The sequence below is a fragment of the Saccopteryx leptura genome, chromosome 5 (assembly GCF_036850995.1).
Source record: "Saccopteryx leptura isolate mSacLep1 chromosome 5, mSacLep1_pri_phased_curated, whole genome shotgun sequence".
In the NCBI taxonomy this organism is placed as follows: domain Eukaryota; kingdom Metazoa; phylum Chordata; class Mammalia; order Chiroptera; family Emballonuridae; genus Saccopteryx; species Saccopteryx leptura.
Window position 1 is genome coordinate 21,423,291 of NC_089507.1, and position 17,457 is coordinate 21,440,747.

The 17,457-nt window shown below is 39.5% G+C and overlaps 1 protein-coding gene and 1 non-coding gene across 7 annotated transcripts in view; one reads left to right on the plus strand and one right to left on the minus strand.

The window, feature by feature from the left end:
* The window catches only part of PCDH7 (protocadherin 7), a 431,933-nt gene that overhangs the window by 102,147 nt on the left and 312,329 nt on the right, over nt 1–17,457 (plus strand). The gene's annotated exons all lie outside the window — the stretch shown is intronic.
* On the minus strand, nt 6,138–6,213 carry TRNAG-GCC (transfer RNA glycine (anticodon GCC)). The gene has a single exon. It is a non-coding gene; the product is annotated as a tRNA-Gly (tRNA).

The window sequence follows — 17,457 nt, forward strand, 5'->3', positions numbered from 1 at the left end:
CCAAAGAGCTCATTAATTTTGAAAAGTAAGTCATCTAAGAAATTATATTAAAAAGTTTTGAAAAGGAATGAATCTGGGTAACAGGACTCTTTCTGTTTTGAAGACAGCTTAGAGGAAACGGCGTGTCATCAACAAGCCCTGAATGAGGCCAGGGTATAGGCACAGAGAGTAGCTTTGAAATATACCCTGTCTTTTAAGAGCACTCCAAATATGGCCTCTTGAATTCTTAAAAAAAAAACCAATGACCAGAACTATTAAGATAGTAAAAGAGTTCTAATAAGTCAAGATTTAACCTTTAAATAAAACTCTTGGAGTTTTTTTAATTAAAAATTTTAGGAAACTTGAAAGGAGAATCTTTGTGCTATTAAAAAAAATCACAATACAGAATACAGTAAAAGAGAAAATAATACGAACACTTTCAAAACAGGCTCAAAGTTTCAAAAAACAATATAGTAAAATATAAAATACATTGTTGAGAGAGTGTTTTCATGTATAAAAAGCCCCAGGATGTTTCTAGTTTTATCTTTGTTTTCACACTTTTGACTCAAGCAGTTTTAAAACATCAAAACAGTTCTTTAGGCATCTTCTAGGAATATGTAAGAAGTGATATACTACTGTAAATGATACTGTATATTTATGTAAGTTTGACCCTTGGGAAAAAGTATGTTCTGTAAGGGATAACACACTTGTCCAGGGCATGTCTATGAAGGACAATATGAGCAGCAAGATGTGAAAAATGAGAAATCATATTCAAATGGATTTAAAAATAGTAATATATTATTCTTATGAGACACTGAGCATATGACCATGGCAAAAAAAAAAAAAAACCCTCAAAAATTTATGTTCAGTAAACAATTGTAGCTTCTTTTTTAAGGAATTAAGAAATGCTATAAGGATGGTAGGTTATAGCCAACACACCAATATATCTTATCTAAAATGTCTACCAGAATATAGAATAGACAGTTCCTTTAGGAACACATGGGGTTGGAGGGAGTGACACATTGAATATGAATGTGGACATTTAAAAAAAATGTTATCTGCTGATTGTTTGGCACAGTTGCACATAACAGATCACCAGGATTTACTGGAGATGGTTCAGGAAGGAAATACAGTATTTACAGAAAAGACCCACAGTAAAAAAATGTGGGCATTTGTCACTGAGCTCTGCAGGGTACATGCTCCCACCACTGATCTCCTTACAACGGAATGCTTTTCTATGTCTCATTTCCAAAAATAGGACCAGTGGCTTATCTTTTGATATTGAAGCATCATCACAATATACATTTCAGGAGTACCTATCATAAGCCAGGCATTCGTGCTGTGGACTTATGACTTTGTGAAATAGCTACTGTTCTCTGACCATTTTATATATGAGAAAACTGAGGCTCAGAGAGCTTACGTCACTTGCCGTATGGCCTTGTAACTAGTAAAAGACAACACTGGAGTCTAACTTATGTCCCCATGATTATAAAGACAAAGTCTTTACCACAGTGTTTTTGTCCCCTCTGCGGATACTGAAAAATCACCAAAAATGATTACTCTACATTCCCAACCAAATGTTTGTCCAAAATAAAAGTTTCATTAAATCTTTGTGTTTGGGTGTGCCCAGAAGAGCTGACATGCAGGGAAAGGGGTTGGTCCAGTTTAGATATTCGAGTAAAAGGCGATATACAGTTAGTTCTACCATTGACTCATGGTATTTGGTTGTCTTAACTTGGCACAATGTCCAAAAATTACAAGTGAGGCTGAACTGGTTCTGCAATCAAGCAAGGGACTGTGGCCTTCTCAGATCTAATTCAGATGCTGGGTCAAGATAACCCCATCCACTCCAGCTTTCCTACTGCATGGGCTGACCTGCAGTAGACACAAGAAGCATTCCTCTGTGGCAAAGGCACTTGTTTTCAGAAAGAGATGCCCTTGCTCTTTCATGGATTTCCCTCATGATTTCCAGGGATGACTGGCCTGTGTTCGTGGATGCCCAGGATTTCCTGCGTGCGATGCTGTACACACGACAGGGGAACTGCCTGGATCTGAAACTCTTCATTTAAACCTAAACTCATCCTTTTGCGTACTGTTTTATTGTGCCTAGGACTATTTAGTTCAAATGCTGTCTGCGGACTGGTGTCACCAGAGCAGACACAGTGGGAAGAGTCAAATGTGTATTCCAGAGGCACTATTCAGAACCTTCTGAGATATGTTCCTCGATGCTCAGTTTTAATGAATGGTTATACGAAGAGCTGGATAAATTGAGTCGAGCCCCATCACAGCAGCATAGTAAAGGTGGCAAAGGATAGCTATCTCAGATATTAGGTGATAATAGATAGAGTTCTTAAAGGGCGGACCGGTAACCCAACCTTGCCTCCCTCCTTCAGGCATGATTAATTAAACTCCTTGGCAGTGAGGTCATGGGCGCCCCGCCCCCCAACCTAAAGAAAATTTGTTTGTAAGGAGCCTTTTGTTTATTCACAGCATTCTCCTATCCTTTAGCTTCATTTTCAGTCAAAATAATGAGTGAGTCTGAAACCATGCCTCATGGACAGTTGGGTGATATTAAAGGTTTTCAATGCAGATACGCGTATTCTAGCTTTGGGATGTCACGTGCCGCCTCTAGAAACGTGTTCTCATTGTTGTGTGACATGAAACAGCCACACCCTGGCCCCAACTAACAGTGAGCTGTGCAAAAGGTCGGGTGTTGTGTTTTCAAGTTCTGTTTGTGTTATTATTTTCTTGGCTGATAAATGGTATTGTAAGTCTTAAATAGCTACTTTGCATTTTTACTGGTCTGTTGTATGCATTTCTATGAATCCACCTTGTGTTTTTTTTTGTGTGTGTGTGTGTGTCCACGTCTTTATAGTAAAAGTTTGTGTTTTTCAGTTAGACCTTTCAAGCACACAGCTGTGAAGCATGGGTGCTTCTTGTGGTCATTGCACAGGGACTCTCCTTCCTTACAGAATACAACAGTAGGGCACGTTGGTGAGCACCCCGGTGTGATTCCTGGTCTAGCCCTCAGTTTTCCAGTGGTAACAGAAGCCTTTAGAAATAGGCTGAAGTATTAATTCTCTTATACAAGCAATAGGATCCTTTACATACATTATCCTTTTTTTATTATTATTTGCCTAGCTTTTTGTATTACACAGGAGTAAAGAGAAACAAGAAAAGGAATCAGAAAATAACAAAGTTAAAAGCTTGGCTGTAGTAGCTGATGACAATACAGGCATTGCCAGAAATGAGCTTTGTGAAGAGTTTGTTACAGTGTGTGGTACTTATAATAACTTAAAGCATAGAAATTGTTTGTCTTGTGCTAGCTTTGGGGCATACTTGTGTTTCCTACGTTTGATAACTTGGGTAACTTATCTTTTTAGCTAGGAAAAATGTGGAGGTATGATTCGAGTATTCTGATTTATCTCTTTCTGTTGTTGCTACCTTCTTATCCCTTTCACTCTGATGCTCCTGTCCTTTGGCATTTCTCATAGCTTGATATGCAGCAGTAATGGTTCTATTAGTTGCAGTGAATCTGCTGAGCTTGCTTTCCAGGCGAGCTTGTCGTCACCGGCCCTCTTTGTGCAGTTCCTTATTAGTGCGCGCCCTTGCCGACTCTGCAGGTGCCATCACCTGGCATTAAACTTTTTTTTGCTAGACCTGTCCTTACTTTGTGCAAAATGATTATAATCTGTGATGCCCCCTTCTTGCTGACAGCCAGATACTGCTGAGATTACAATAAAGTCCCTGCAAATTTAAATATGACGCTACCTGGTTGTGCGGGATGGTTTGATAACGAGAGCCATTTGAAGAAGTGCCTTTCAGAGAACAGAATGCGATAGCGGCTCCCTGAAATCATTCTATGGAAACTCCTGGTCCTTATTAGATAGATAATATCAGGAGTTAGGATCTCGGTGTTTAGGGTAGTTGAACATCTGACATACCTTATGTTTGAATGGGATGAGCTAAGTCGGAACAAGTGTCAGAACGCTGCCCCTACAGAACAAAGGCTCCCAGCCAAACACGAGAAATTTTCATTTCTCTAATTTGGGGGTTACCATTTACATCTCAGACCAAAAGTATGTTGTTCTTGCTTTTGCTCAGCAAAAACATTTTTTTTTTTTTTTACTCTCCAGGATATTTGGAGTAAAAAGCAGAACTTTAAAACGCCCATAAGTTAGCAGGATTTTAGAGAATCATTTGTCACAGCAAAGGCAGTCTGTACAATTAAAATGATGTTTCTTCTTCTCTTCCTTCATATCCATGCTTTCTCTCCCATCGCCTGAGACACATTTCTCCTTTAGGTCTTTGCAATAGTTCTAGAATCTTCATTATTATTTCTCTAGGTCATTGCCCACCAAAGAGTAGACAAAATGACACCACATAGTCTCAAAGTTGATTTAACATTATTCTGGAAGATTTTAGATTTGTGTTTGTAGTATTTTGCTAAGAGACAGTGAAGGCAATTCAAAGGCATTGTTTTTCTTAAAAAATTAATAAATATTCAAATATTCTGTGTATGAATGGTATACCTTGATTTTGCAATTCAAAGATGATGCTCCCCAAACCCATCAGAATTTGTTAGTAGAGATATATGCAAAGAGTTACTGAGATATAAAAGAGTGTGTTATAGCCTTGCCATGGAGGAGGAGTCTACCCCAGAGAAGAGAAGGGTATGTGACCATGACCAGGAGTAACATTTTGTCAGGCAGGGAGGAGGAAATCACACAAGCGCAGTTTAGTCGCATGAGAGTGGTTTTGAACTGTGAGTCTTCTGTTGTGTTTGAAGGGAAGGGCATAAGGTAGACTATTGGGGGAAGATGCTGGGTGAAAGATAGCTGGGAAGAATGTAGCTTGGACCTGGCTGAATACCATGAAAAGGTGTTTTGACTTTCTCCTGTAGGAAACGGGAAGTCATCAATACCTAATACAGAGTAATTATTTGAGATTTGGATTGTAGGAAGATCATTCTGCCAGCAGATGGGTTGGAAGGACAAAGATCAGTGGCAAAGAGACTGGAGGAGGTATAGGACACAGGTGATAGGCAACATAACCAATCAAGGGGCATTGGGGAAGGAGGGACGGGGAGAGACGCACAAGGAACATGTGAAAAGGAATTGATGGAGGTCGGTGAACAGACACGGATATGTTGTATTCATGAGGACAAAGGCAACGGTCACTGTGTGGTCCCTGTCGTGGACAACGGAGCAGATGGTGGTGACAATTCTGAGACAAAGAGGGCCTCCTGGACACTAGGTGATGTCACCAAATAATTTCTTTCTCTTCCTGACTCAGCCTCATTGAATCACGTCTTGGTTTAGGGACCAAGCGTGCTATTTTTGTGATGCGTTTTTCAGTGCTGACTTGGAGAATCTGAGATATGAACCAAAAGATGATCAATAATATGTTTTGTTGTAGCGTGGCACCATTTCTAATCTGCATTTTACAGAGTGTTTTTAGATAACTAAACTTTCAGCGTGTTTTCTCTTTTCAGCTGTTAGCTCTCCTCCTTTCATGCCTTGCCCGCGAACCTTTAGGAATCCTAAGAGAGCTCAAGGGTGCATTAAAATTTCAGGAACTACTTCAGCAGAACCATATGTTTCATTTCCTGAGGACTGTCAGCAAAGCGAGAGAAGAGAACCTGTCAGATCTGCGTTGTCATTACTGCTGCTTCTCACTTAGCAGTTGGGCCAGCGAGGTGGTCCCGAGTAGCGGCCTCTCTGTGAGAACACGTGCAGCCACGACAGGACTCAAGACTTCTTTGGGCAGCTTTGAGAAAGAACCACAGCAGTTGAAGTCCTTGGATCGTTTTTGAACATCTCAAAAAGATATTTAATATGTTTTTGATTGGCTTTTTATTTTTTTTAATTTTTTTTAATTTTTTATTTTTTTTGTATTTTTCTGAAGCTGGAAACGGGGAGAGACACTCAGACAGACTCCTGCATGCGCCCGACCGGGATCCACCCGGCACGCCCACCAGGGGGCGTCGCTCTGTTGCAACCAGAGCCACTCTAGCGCCTGGGGCAGAGGCCAAGGAGCCATCCTCAGCGCCCGGGGCCATCTTTGCTCCAATGGAGCCTTGGCTGCGGGAGGGGAAGAGAGAGACAGAGAGGAAGGAGGGGGTGGGGGTGGAGAAGCAAATGGGCACCTCTCCTATGTGCCCTGGCCGGGAATCGAACCCGGGTCCCCCCGCATGGCAGGCCGATGCTCTACCGCTGAGCAACCGGCCAGGGCTGATTGGCTTGTTTTTAAATTCCAACATGGCAAGTCAGCCTGGGCCAAGCATTGACTGGCTTTTTAAAATGAATGCTTGATAAGCTAGCATGGCTGCCAGTACCTTAAAAGAGCACACTTATCCAGAACATCACCTGGATGAGTGTAGACTTTTCTTTAACTTTGGCGTCTGGTTTTTATCTGGCTAGAAAAGCTGGGTTATTTTTTTCTTCTATTTCTCCCTTTCATCTTTTTTTCTCCTTTCTCCTTTCCTTACTTCACTTCAAGGTTTGCTGCGTCCTTGTCATTGTTCATGCCCCAAAGAAGGCTTCACCTGTCGCTGACCATTCTTTAGAAACTAATGGCAGAACTGGAGTTCGACTCCAGTTGATAACCTCATTAAAGATGCGGGAGCACTGCCATTGATTAATGTATTCATTTCCAGGCCCTAAATTGACGTTGGTTTCATCAGTATTCGTGGTGGATTTTGTGGAAGGGATCTGGGGCTGGTAGAAAGTCAGTGCGTTGTGTCATACTGTGGCTAGTATTCTCTGGGACAAGGATAATAAAGGCAGATAAAACACTGCACATTGAGACAAACTTGGAGCAGTGCCTTATAGAAGTAAACATATGCTTTTAAAAAATGCATCACAGTGATGCAGTTTGTCAATAATCCATCATTAGTGCAACTGGGCCTGTAGCCTATCTAGGGTATTGGGAGCCATCCCAGAGCTTATTCTCGGCATGCTCCACTCTAGGTAATATTGACCTATAACATCACTCTTGGAAATAAGAATCAGGACGTTTCTTTTTTTTTTTTGGCTCTGTACCCAGAAGTGAACACACCCCTCTCTAAGAACATCTAGAGAGTTCCAGCTGCTTCCATTGTTGCAGACCATGCTGTTTAAAAGAGGCTGTCCTCTGAGAAGTCTTAAGGGTACTCTTATCTGGCTATTTATTATTCTCAGGAATTTTTAATTTTCAACTTGACTTCCAAATGCTACTCTAGATTTTTCTCTCATGTGTCTGTCCCACCTCTGTCAGTGTCTATATAAACAATGTAAGTGTGTTCTTTCTTTTTTTGTTTTACATTTCTACTTTTAAATGAGAAGCATAAAAAAGCAAAAAGAATCAATGTATCCAACCCAAATAAAATTATAGTTAAACGTTATTTATATGTTCATTGATTTTTAATTTATACCCCATTCTTTGCAGAAAGCATACAAAGTAACTTACCATACTATATAGTATGGTGCTTACTTTATGCCCACTGTTTTATTGTTTTATTTATTTGTCACCACTTTATTAAGTAGGTAATAGGATCTCTGTTTAAAAGATAAGGCAACTAAGCTTCAGAGGTTAAGTAACTTTTTCCAGAACTCACAACTCGTGCCACTCATGGTGGTAGAACTGGAACACAAACCCAGGTGTATAATGGCAGCAGTATTAATATTTCAAAAAGTACAAAAATATATTATTGGCCTTGGCCGGTTGGCTCAGCGGTAGAGCGTCGGCCTGGCGTGCGGGGGACCCAGGTTCGATTCCCGGCCAGGGCACATAGGAGAAGAGCCCATTTGCTTCTCCACCCCCACCCCCTCCTTCCTCTCTGTCTCTCTCTTCCCCTCCCGCAGCCAAGGCTCCATTGGAGCAAAGATGGCCCGGGCGCTGGGGATGGCTCCTTGGCCTCTGCCCCAGGCGCTAGAGTGGCTCTGGTCGCGGCAGAGCGACGCCCCAGAGGGGCAGAGCATCGCCCCCTGGTGGGCAGAGCATCGCCCCTGGTGGGCGTGCCGGGTGGGTGCTGGGTGGATCCCGGTCGGACGCATGCGGGAGTCTGTCTGTCTCTCCCCATTTCCAGCCTCAGAAAAAAACCCCACAAAAATATATTATTCAAGGCTGTTAGGGCATTTTTTAAAGCATAGTTTTTGAGAATGTTAACTATTCAAAGAGAGGTCACTAAACAGGAGATATCTGGGTGTCATGTGTTCAGAAATAAAAAAATAAAAAGATAATTAAACTGTGTGAATATTTGTGCCTTTCAATGTAAAATATTAAACACATACCTATTAAATTTTTAAAGCTAAAACATTATCGCTTACATTATGCTCATGAGGCTATCAATCTCTGTGAGCCTGTCGGTATCAAGTGCACATCCGTTGTGTGCAGAGCGGGCAGAGCACCCTGGAGGGGAAGGCTGTGACAGAATCTGACCTGCATTTGTCAGAAGCCTTCAGTCTTAGTGTGTACAGAGACGTGAACTCTGGCAAGTTCTCAGAGGTGGTGCTGGGGATGAGCTGCTGAAGGACGGTCCACGCACGTCTGTGAAGTCGCAGAGCCTAGTCGTTAAGCACGGTTAAAAACGTACCGTTACCTTTTAGAGTTAGACTGCTGGCATTCACTGGAAACTTGGATGGTTTTGTGAACTCATGTCATCCCAGTAAATTCAATAATAAAATAATAAAGTCCAGCTTAATTACTTGTTAGCTTGTGAACCTTGGAAATTCCTTAGTCTATCTCTGTTTCTGTTGATGGGTTTGTAGAATAAGGGTAATAAATACAACCCATTTCATATTATTATTTGACAAACACTTGTGTAACACTTTCCATGTGTTGTTCAGTGCTCTAAGCACTTTAGAAATAATAAACCACATGTTTTTCATTACTTTTTTTTAATATCATGATAAGACTCTATGATGAATACATGTGGCCTCATAATGTGGATGGCCTACTTAACAAAAGAGAAAGTTATTAATGAAATAAATGGCATTGCTTTTAAGCCATGAAAGTGTGACTACCTGGGCACATCTCACGTGTTAACAGTGGGAATTAAGAGGCTCATTGTGCCTCATTCCACTCAAGAGTTTCTCTTTATTGGTCACCAGAACCAAATTCATGATCATAGCTTCCATAAAAAGACATCATGCATCTACTCTTGTCTCTACAGCTTACGCCCACGATATACCCTCTGTTTCTAATATCCTTTCTTGATTCTTGGTGAAGGAGTATGTTTACTGAGTACTTACTATGTATCAATTGTTGCTGCAAATACTTGATACTGATTAGCTTTTTTGCTGAATTAATGCTTACAAAAAGAAAAAGAAAAAAAAAGAAGCTGATGACCATGGTTCCAAGAAGATGGTTCTCTGGGAATAGTGACTTGTTTAAAGTAGTGCCACTTTGATCTACCCACACTGTTCACATTTGTTTTATGCCTGTGTAAAATGCCGGCTGCCCAAGATATTCTCTAGGTTATCATTCAGAAAGTTCTGTTTACGATATTCTTTTACCTTGACCCTGAGTTGTCTTTTTTAAACTCTATCTATAAACAGTAAGATCTAATCAATAATCTTTTATGCATTCATAATAGACTTTTGACTTTGTTTTATAAATGCTTCTAATGGCCTCAAAGCTTGAGAACACTTTTTGAATGTTGCTGTTATCGGCATGTTTTCCTTTGCTCAAACGAGCCTGGACATGAAGGTTGTCGCCTGACTTGAACTCAGATCTAACCAGCATACGTATGCAGAAGTGCATGTATCAGCACTTGATTTCATTACATCACCTTTTTCAAATGGAGCAATCTACACAGTTATTTTGTTCTGTGTTTAATTCTGGAGGGGAAGAGAGTATTGGGAGGCTGATATTGGGGTTTGCATGTGATGAAACAGAGAGGATTCTACCCAGGGAACCACACTGTAAGCAGAAAAAAGGCAATGGTTCTAGTTGTATAATTCAACACTTTATTTCACAAGAACTCATTGAATATCTAATGTAAATTTAATACATCTAAACATATGATTATGGAAAAATGGTCTCTCTTTTCTCCTAGTTATCAAGTAGGTAAAACGCAGATGTATACTATAAGCCGAGGAAACAGAGTATGGCCCAGCAGAAAGGACATTGAGGGGTGGTTTTAAACATTTTCCAAATTGTAAGCAAATCTGGAAGCTAAAATCTCTATTTATAAATCAGGTTTTTCTCTTCACAAGCAAAGTGTCTGGTGGGTAGAGTATCAATATATTTAGAATCAACAACCTGAGCCCGCAGATACAGCTACGTTTCATGAAACAATTGTCAGCAGCAGCTAATTGATGTCCATAAAGTACTTCTGCAAGTGCCAACTGTTAAAAAATATGCTCAAAGCTCTCTTCAGAATAATACAGGGTAATTCTTCTACCACCAGGCATGGAGATTGAAATCTTACCACATATCATTATTTTAAATAGATAAGACTACTGCAATGCTATTAATCCTTCAATAAACTGGAGGGGAAAGAACAAAGTATTTGCATGATATAGTTTTTACACATATGGTTATTAAACTGTAGGAACCTTTCTTATCTTATTGCACACAGTTGCTGTAAAATGGAAGAGGGCTAGAAACACCTCGACGCTGTAGTGTCATGTGGACCACTTTATGGCCTGCATTCTTTATGATATGACAGTTGTTCCATCGACACCATGTTATTTATTGAACAGCAGAGCAAATAGGCTAATAAATCATGGTTACATGTCTAGCCAATTGGAATCTGCCCTGGTTTTGTGAAGTGCTAATTTTTTAAACTTATTTATTCTGCTTTCTTTCATTTTTCTCTTTATCGGTCTCTGGTTTTTTGGCAATCTTTTCTTTAATAGACTCTCATCTTAAGACATTTTAAAATGCACCACATGTCAACTCCAATTCAACTTAGATACCTAAATGCACATTATTTAAATTAAACATAAATGCTTTGAAAAGTGTGTACTTATAACATAATTGCTTAAAGCTACATTTCCACATTATGTACGTTAGAGGGTTGAATGTTGTCGATGTATGCAAGAACCAAAGTTAGCCTTCAAAAAATAAATTATTCACATCACATCCATCTATACATCTGATAGTGTAATTAGCAATCAAAAGTACTACATATGGTGATGTAATACAGACAGGATAATTTTGTACATCCTGCTGTTGATGGATTTAGGTACCACATTTCCCACATTTTCTATTTCATTATTTGGGACTAAAAAAAGACAAAAGTAAAATAACATGTTTTCCTTATTTTAGTTCCTTTTTAATCATCCTTCTCGCTTCTTTTGCTTTCCTTCCGTGTCTGGCTCTCATTTCCCCAGTTTAGATAACACTTGTTTTTCTTCATTTATCTTTACTCTTTCCTGCTCTGCAGTTTGAACACTAATAACAATGGAAATCTTGGACTCAGATCTGGGGGAATTTGGGAGGTCATCAAGGTTATTTCTCTGCTTTTAGTTAGTTTTCTAGTCTTTTGCAGATTGAGATTTATTTATGCTTTTCTCAACATCAGCACAAGTTTCTTGAATTTTTCAAATAAAGTCTGCTTTTTCTAAAGGTTTTGTGTGTTCTAACATTAGGAGCTATAGATTAAATAGTACTTCTCTAATTTTTGTTCCCTCATAATGCCTCTAAGTTCTCACTACTTTCTTCCACTTCAACTCAATTCATTCTTTTCACTAAATTGTTGGAGTTGTTATCTCTATTAGATATAGTAAAAGTCTAATCACCTTTAGTAGAGTGAAAGCAGTTCATCAAAATAATTTTCTGAAGGTGTCTATGGTCAGATATCCCACTGTCTAGCCATTTCCCGTAAGTGGTTTTATGTTAGTGCCCTGACTTTCCTTTACTCTCACGTGAGCTGCTAGCTCTCCAGGGATCCATCCTATTATGTGATGTTTCAGCTTCCTTTTGCACTGGCCAGGTTTTGTTAGTCGTAAGCTTTATCCATGAAATGCCTATGCAATTAAAAGACAGAGTAATAACTGTAATTTATTGAGAAGAGATATGTTTCTGTTCTATGCCACCATCTTCAGAACTACTCAAGAAAAGAAAAGAAACAAAAAAAGAGTATGATCTTAATCACAAAATTGTGTTGAGATTAAAATCCTGGCATTTAGTACGTATGGGCCAAAACACTCATTTGTAAAATAGGTATAGCAGCTATTCATAGAATAATGTAAGTTTTTAAAATTTTTAAAAAATATTATTTTATTCAGTGAGAGAAAAAGGGAGAGAGAGAGAAAGAGAGAGAGAGAGAGAGAGAAAGAGAGAGAGAGAAAGGGACATTGAATTGTTCTTGTATGTGCCCTGAGCAGGGATCAAACCAGCAACCTTTGCACTTCCAGATGATGCTCTAACCAACCTACCTATCCAGCCAAGGTGAGTAACGTAAGTTTTAAACTAAATGAGACAGCATTTTTAAACTTCTGGGCACAAGTTCTTGACACAATGATGGGTCATGGATGAGTATGCCACAGATTTAAAAAAAATCTTTTTCTCCTTTCATTACTAAAATATTTGATAAATTATTTTTAATTGATTGCTTAAAACAGGAACAAAAACAAACAAACAATAAGGCGTAAGGTCCTATACTTATTGTGCATGCACTCCCCTTTGAGGCTGACCCCAAACCAGGAAGAGATGCATTAGAGTCAAATTTAGCTATAATTTACCCAGAAAATGGTAGGTTGATGTAAGGCCTGTTTTTCTTACCAGCTAAAGAAACAAAGTCAATTCCCTAAAGTGGACATGAAACTATACATATGGTCATTATTGATGTGTACACAGCCATCAAACTAAACTTTTTGTCATACTCTGCTGGGCAAGCATTCTCTATGTTAATGAGTTCTGTCTCTAATAATTAAAGTTGTATGGATGGTTTGCATTTCAGATGTCTTATAATTTTCATAATTTCATATTTTTAATGTATGACTCTTCATTGTAATCTAGTCATGTAAGAATCAGTATTTAAGTGATTTATTGAGTCAGCCCCCAGCATGACCTTTAAAACAACCCTGAAACTCATACATGACTAAGTGGGATGTTAAATGTATTCTTTTAAAATATGAATTTATTCACACCTGGAAGTGAGCTCAGTATCACACGTTGAGGCAGAGATTTGAGGGTTTTCTTGCTTGGGTGAATGAAATCGGGTTTCATCTAGAAAGGATCCGATCTGTAATGACATAAAAATAGATCCTCTGACTCCACTGTTGAAGAATTTTATCTCATGTCTCCATCCACATGCAGCACGAATGGTGTCTAATTTTTAGGCTCTTTGTGATTTTTTTTTCTTTCATACTATAGGACCAATTCTATGTATTCTCAGATCAGATATTTTGTGAACATAGACAAACCCTTGGTTAATGCGATGTTATATTAACTGATGGTAATGAAGCCTGTTTCTCTTTCCATTGTTCAAACTGTAATTAGAAAGCTATAGGTAAGGGTTGGTGGTCACAAGCCTGGATTCCTGGATCATATCTTACACTCTATCTCTACCATTGGCCGAGCTGAAACAGTGCCTATCTCATAACGTGGTTGCTAGGATTAGATAAAAGTGTAGATTTACTGTATTGTGTGTGTTTGGGTGTGTATACATGCTTAAAAAGAGATTTAGCCACTCATTCACTCATGTAGATAAAGAAATATCAATGGGCCTGCCACATGCCATTCATTATTTAAATACCAGATATGCAGACATGAATGAAGCTGTACATAACTTCTTTCCTGCAGGATGTCCCTGTTTGGGAAGTGAGATGGATCAGTGTGTTAATCATGAACCAATGTGATCAACATGATAGTGAAGGAGCAGATTCATTGCAGTAGGACCAGTGGGGGGAGTGATTCAACATTTTCAGTAGGTCAAGGGAAGCAGGCTATTTGTATTTCCTACTGCAAGTGGGAGCTCAGTCGGCCTCCAGTGAGAAGGGAGAGTCCTTGCTGGCTTCAAGCAAGAGCAGTATGCATGGTTGGGGGTGAGGGCTGTAGCTGTAAATGGCCTCGTTACCTAAAGGCAGGAGCGTTCAATGTTTAGAAGTCTACTGGAAATGTCTATGTGATTGTGTGCATATGTGCTTATGCATACATGTGTATGCACAGTATACATATGTAGATGTTATATTATACAATAGTTTACTATTGTAGCTATAACAAATTATCAGAAATTGTGTATGTTTAAACATACTACATTATTATTTTCCAACACTGGAGCTTGGAAGTCTGAAATGAGTCTTGGGCTAAAATGAAGACTCTGGCAGGGCTGCAATCCTTTCTAGAGAGGCTAGGGCACGGTCTGTTCTCTTGCCTTCCCCAGCCTCGGGAGGCTGGCTGCATCTCTGACCCAGAGCCCCATACAGCCTCCAAAGTCATCAATGGCCGGCAGGAACATTTTTGCAATGCATTGCTCTGCCACTGACTCTTCTGATTTCTTTTGCCATATTTAAAGGACCATGTGATTACATCATGGGTTACTTATATAATCCAGATAATCTGTTTTAATGTCTGCTGGTTAATGACTAGAATTCTGCTTGCAATCTTAATGTCACCCCCCCCTACCCTGCTAAGCAACATAACATTGTCATAGATTCCAGGAATTAAGACATGGGCATCTTTAGAGGAGGGCTTTATTTTGGTCACATATATATATATGTGACCAAATATATATATATATGTTCCAGTTACAGATTAGATATGAGGAAGAAGAATGTAAAAAGTAAGTGATGAACTGTAAGTGCTTTTTTTAATCTGCAAACGAAAGACAAGACTTGGGCATGAATCTCTTGTTAAGAAACTTTCTAGGCCCTGGCCGGTTGGCTCAGCGATAGAGCGTTGGCCTAGCGTGCGGAGGACCTGGGTTCGATTCCTGGCCAGGGCACATAGGAGAAGCGCCCATTTGCTTCTCCACCCCTCCGCTGCACCTTCCTCTCTGTCTCTCTCTTCCCCTCCCGCAGCCAAGGCTCCATTGGAGCAAAGATGGCCCGGGCGCTGGGGATGGCTCCTTGGCCTCTGCCCCAGGTGCTAGAGTGGCTCTGGTTGCAACATGGCGACGCCCAGGATGGGCAGAGCATTGCCCCCTGGTGGGCAGAGCCTCGCCCCATGGTGGGCGTGCCGGGTGGATCCCGGTCGGGCGCATGCGGGAGTCTGTCTGACTGTCTCTCCCTGTTTCCAGCTTCAGAAAAATGAAAAAAAAAAAAAAAAAGAAACTTCCTAGTTACTGGTGTATCATGTTGACACAAAATATATGCAGGTACACAAATAGAAAGTACAAGATAAATGTCATAGGAAAAGGATGGAACTCACATTCTTCATATTTTGTGTGAGGAAAAGCCAGAAGTTCTGGCTCTGTGAAATAAACAAACGGGACCCAAAACCTGAGAAGGAAGAACATTGTTATGAACTTTAGATTTCTTTAGAAATTGAGATCTCTGTAGCAACTGAATAAGTTACCATTTTCCTTTTTCTTTCTTACATCTTCCATTAAATGATAACGTTTTAAATAATAAACTCGTATTACACTACAGCACTTAGCATATGCCAGGCACACATCTGACTGCTTTACAGATATTAACAATTTTCTTACCACCAGGAATGGTTTTTTGGGGTATTGAGCTACAGTCACACAGGGACCACCATTGAGAAGGGTCCCCATTTGGTTTAATGTGATTTAGTCCCGCCTATTCCACCAGAACAATACACTAGATAGCATTATTATCCACATTTTTCAGAAAAGACACTGAGGCACAGGAAGGTTAATTTGCCAAGAACACATGCTGGTCTGGGGGAGAGCCGGGATTTGAACTCGAGGAAGAGCAGCTCTGATGCACTTCCATCTCCCGTGTCTTTAGAGACAAGAGATCATTTCTTCTCAATTGAGTCTTCTTCCAACTCTAACCCATTGCTACATTGTTAACTTTCACTGAGTGCTTGTTAAACTGAATTATATTTGATGGTTTTCGGTAAAAATACTTCATTTTTAACTAATAGAGATGAAAGTTTAAAAAACAAAAACAAATGAAAACCTTGAATCTCTTCCAAGACATTTGCTCAAACAGACCAAATTCAGCTTTTTTTCCTCGGCATTATCATATGTCAAAAGCTCTTCCCATGTCAGGGTCCATTCTTTATCATTTATTAGTTACATTTATACAGCCAAACATTCTGGAGAGATTTGATAAAACTATGCCAAGAAATATTTTTCCATTCTTCTAATTTATTCTTAAGAAACTTAAACTTTGGGAACAGTTGTTTTAGAGAAATCCATCAGTACAATTACTTTAAGTGTAATTCCATGTATATGCAACAGAGAGAAATAGGTGAACCACGTAAATAATAAACCAGGAGAGTAGGAGGGGCAGTTAAGAAAGTTAGTTGGTTGTTAGTCTTTAAATCAACCTAATATGCATTTCCCACAGTCTTCTATGTGCCATATGCTGAGCTGTGTGAGGGACATTTAGTAACAATTTTATTAGTAATGATTAAATGATGCCCTCAGGGACCACAGAGTGCAGTAGGCTGAGAAAGCCCATCACACGGAGCTCTCCTCAGAAAAAGTCTATGGTTAGCGCTGAAAGATAGGACAGTGTGTGAGCCGGAGGCCAGGATCTGGACATGTCCATGATTATTCTACCGGCTGATAACATGGGTAACCGTGGACAGCTAGCTCACAGCCATTCTATCTTTGTTTCCCCATCTCTAAAGTGGGGCTAATAACATGGGTTTCACTTACTTCATGATGCGATGTAAATGAGTCCATAAATATAAATGCATACGATGTGGAGGGAGGTATTAAATTAAGGTGTTTTTCTTGGACTGAGTATAGTTCCAGATAAGACACAGACAATAAAATTATACAATATAAAAAAAGAAGGCTTATTTCGCATTAAGTAGAGCTATATTATTTTATTCTAGTTTACAACCATACATAATCCATATTTGGTTGACTCAGATAGTTATTGGACCAAAACAGAAAGATTGAGGATGTTAGTAGTGCTAATTTATTTGAATCTTTAATTCACTATTTTATATAATCCATATTTGGTTGACTCACGTAGGTAATAGAGAAGCCAAAACTTGAAGCTAACTTATTTGATTCATTTCATCACTTTATTGGGCATTTTAGAAGGCATTGCAAGTAATGCAGAGCTGAATAAGATAAAATGTAGCCATGCCTTTACAGAGAGCACAGTTTACTGGTAATAACAGGGATAAAATGCGTGCATATGAGACCGAATGTACTGAAGTGTTATCGAATAGCTGCAAAGATCCGCAGGAGGAAGTGAGCATACCGACTGGAAAGCTAGCCGACATTCTGAGATTTATATAATTTTTGCGGGAAGAAAAAAAAGCACAATTTAAAACCAAGCAGTGTGGAAGAAATAGAAAGTGTAGAGGGAGGTACTATCATTGGATTGAAAGCCACTGCGATTTTTATAAGGAATAACCAACACTGCCCAGGAGATTGAATGTGTTGGTGAA